This window comes from Haemaphysalis longicornis, unplaced genomic scaffold, assembly GCF_048455015.1.
Source record: "Haemaphysalis longicornis isolate Haplotype H1 unplaced genomic scaffold, Haemaphysalis longicornis Haplotype H1 scaffold_11, whole genome shotgun sequence".
Lineage (NCBI taxonomy): Eukaryota > Metazoa > Arthropoda > Arachnida > Ixodida > Ixodidae > Haemaphysalis > Haemaphysalis longicornis.
The window spans coordinates 65369457-65373259 of record NW_027526214.1 but is presented as its reverse complement, the minus strand read 5'-3'; positions in this window follow the sequence as shown (position 1 = coordinate 65373259).

Genomic DNA, 3803 nt, shown 5'->3' with positions numbered 1-3803 from the left:
TTCTGTAAGTCCGTTCGTTTTGGAGTGGTACACCATCGTTCTTCGGTGATCCGTGTTGCTGCAGCCTAAGATTCCGTGCAAACGCTCGGCATTAAAAGCTGTTCCATCCGCCGTAATGTGGATTTCAGGGGATAAATGTCGCAGCACCACCTGGCTAATGAAGCACCCGGTGACTTCTTGTGCCTTCCCCCTCGGAAGTGTGGCGGTCTGTCGAAGCGTATGATGCAATCAAGCTCCACCGCCCAAGACGACAAGAGAGAGAGAGAGAGAAAAGACTTTATTCAAAGCGTCCGGCAGGAGTTCTTCAGCTTGGCGAGCCAACACAGCGCATGATGGTCTGTCACAACCTTGAATAGCCTCCCATACAGGTATGGGCGAAAGTTGGAAATGGCCTACATGATTCCGAGGTACTTTTTCTCGGAGGCTGAGTATTTTTTCTCCTCATTCGAGAGACCACGGCTGGCATTGCCGATTACTTTTTCGCAACCACTTTGCTTTTGGACGAGGCCGGCAGCCAAGCCTATATCACTGGCGTCCGTGTGCATTCCCATTTTGCCGTTATCGTTGAAATGAGCGAGCGTGGGCGGATTTCCCAGGCGTTGTTTAACCTCGCCGAATTATTTTTCCTTGCAGTTTTTGCAACAGAAAGTGATGCTATCGTTCATCAAGGGCGTGAGTTTTACGCTCAACTTCGACGTACATCAACGGCATATTCGCCTAGAAAGGTTGCGCTTGAGGGCCGGTGGTATACGCGCAGGCAGAGAAGCATTCGCACGCCCTTCTGTTTTTCGGTCTTGGGAAGTTCGCTATGCCTGACGTTTTCGGAGTGTCTGGCCGGACTCCCGCGGCGATCACGAGATGGCCCGAAAACTTCAGTTCCTTGTGCACGAAGCGGCCTTTTTGAGACTTCAGGCCTAGCCCCGACGACCGAATGGCCTCGAGTACACACCAGACTCCAACCTTGCACGGTGTTTGTCGTAATTTCTGGCAAATACCAGAACGTCGTCCTGGTATACCAGACAGGTCTGCGACTTTAGGCCAGCGAGCACGTTGTCCATGAGTTTTTGAAACATTGCTGGTGCTGTGGCGCCTTCCGAACAGTTTCGCAATGAACTGGTAAATGCCATCCGAGATTATGAATTCAGTTTTCTCTAGGTCTCTCTAGTCCATTTATTTATTTTATTTATTGTTTTATTATTTTATTTGCCAGTAGCGTGTTCCTACATCCATCCATGAGAAGTATTTAGATTGGAAGAGGTAGTTGAGGGCGTCGTCTATTTGTGGTAGGGGGTACACGCACTATTTGGTGATTTTGTTGAAATAGGTGACCAAAACTTGGTATTTGCGCTGCCTAAAGTGCACAATGCCTCTTTCGACCGAGACACCCCGTTCGAGAAGCAACCTTTGGTCACTCTCTACGATATCGTCGACGTAAAGAGAAGCATCCTTACAGTAGACGGGGATAATAAAGCTTGGACGGGGTGAAAATGTAATGTGATTATCGGCCATCCATACAAAAGCACGGTGTTTGCGGTTCGGAACAAGGGTCATAGAGTGATTGGAGGAAAAAGGCGTCGACTTGTTCGGCAGATCAATTACCTCACCGCTGTCCGTCAAGACGTCCATCCCAGGAGTTACGTCGCGGCAGCAGTTGGCAAATGGGCGAACGCGGCAGGATACGTGGTGCCGTCAATGGTGACGCTTGATATGCACCTTCCACTTCGCGTTGCGAGATGGCCTCCTGGATTGTGTATGTGGGGCCCATCCCATATGCTCGCAGGTTTCTTTAACTTAGATGCAAATGATCCGCTCAATACTGAGTAATCAGGACCCGTGTCTATGAGGGCAACTACACCAAGCCGTCGATGGACAAGTGAACGTCCGACGCCGCTTTTCTCGAGCTCCCGGTGCGTCGGGGCGTCGTATCTCGGCTTGTTCGCTTTGAAAGTGGGGCACTATGCGTCGTTGAAGTACTCGTAATCCCAGCGGTAGTCTCCGTCATATCAGGTACGCATGGCGCCGCGTTGCTGTCTTCTTCGGGAATCAGGACCCGGTTAGATCGGGTCGTCCAGCTCAGGGCATTTCACCGACCACGGTCTTCGGTGAATCGTTGCGTTGTTGAAGGGATTTCACTTTTCATCGTCTTGCAACTTTGCCACCCAAGTTGCTGCTTTCATTTCCGCCTACATTGGCTTTGGGAACTCCGACGCGTGAAGTGTGCGTTGCTTCGACTGCTTGGTGATCGAATGGGTAGGGTGACGGCGAACTGTTCAAGTGTGCTGGACCTCGGTTTGTGTAGGACAGGAAGTCTTCGATTTTACTATGGCGCCGACCAAGGTAAGGGCGTGGTGCATCGACGGGTAGCCCTCGCGAACCAAGCGATCGTTTTTTTTTCAGGCGTTCTGTAAGTCCGTTCGTTTTGGAGTGGTACACCATCGTTCTTCGGTGATCCGTGTTGCTGCAGCCTAAGATTCCGTGCAAACGCTCGTCATTAAAGGCTGTTCCGCCGGCCGTAATGTGGATTTCAGGGGATCCATGTCGCAGCACCACCTGGCTAATGAAGCACCCGGTGACTTCTTGTGCCTTCCCCCTCGGAAGTGTGGCGGTCTGTCCGTAGCGTATAATGCAATCAAGCTCCACCGCCCAAGACGACAATAGGAGTTCTTCAGCTTGGCGAGCCAACACAGCGCATGGTGGTCTGTCACAACCTTGAATAGCCTCCCATACACGTATGGGCGAAAGTTGGAAATGGCCTACATGATTCCGAGGTACTTTTTCTCGGAGGCTGAGTATTTTTTCTCCTCATTCGAGAGACCACGGCTGGCATTGGCGATTACTTTTTCGCAACCGCTTTGCTTTTGGACGAGGACGGCAGCCAAGCCTATATCACTGGCGTCCGTGTGCATTCCCATTTTGCCGTTATCGTTGAAATGAGCGAGCACAGGCGGATTTTCCAGGCGTTGTTTTTCCTCGCCGAATTATTTTTCCTTGCCGTTTTTGCAACTGAAAGTGATGCTATTGTTCATCAAGGGCGTGAGTTTTACGTTCAACTTCGACGTACATCAACGGCATATTCGCCTAGAAAGGTTGCGATTGAGGGCCGGTGGTATACGCGCAGGCAGAGAAACATTCGCACGCCCTTCTTGTTTTTCGGTCTTGGGAAGTTCGCTATGCCTGACGTTTTCGGAGGGTCTGGCCGGACTCCCGCGGGGATCACGAGATGGCCCAAAAACTTCAGTTCCTTGTGCACGAAGCGGCCTTTTTCAGACTTCAGGCCTAGCCCCGACGACCGAATGGCCTCGAGTACACACCAGACTCCAACCTTGCACGGTGTTTGTTGTAATTTCTGGCGAATACCAGAACGTCGTCCAGGTATACCAGACAGGTGTGCGACGTTAGGCCAGCTAGCACGTTATCCATGAGTTTTTGAAACATTGCTGGTGCTGTGGCGCCTTCCGAACAGTTTCGCAATGAACTGGTAAATGCCATCCGAGATTATGAATTCAGTTTTCTCTAGGTCTCTCTAGTCCATTTATTTATTTTATTTACTGTTTTATTGTTTTATTTGCCAGTAGCGTGTTCCTACATCCATCCATGAGAAGTATTTAGATTGGAAGAGGTAGTTGAGGGCGTCGTCTATTTGTGGTAGGGGGTACACGCACTATTTGGTGATTTTGTTCAGTCGCCGATTCGAAACCCTGATTTGCCATCTTTTTTCTTCACGAATACGACCGGTGCAGCCCAGGGGCTTCTCAATGGCTGTATAAGGTCGTCGCTGAGCAGATCTTTCACTTGTGTCTGTA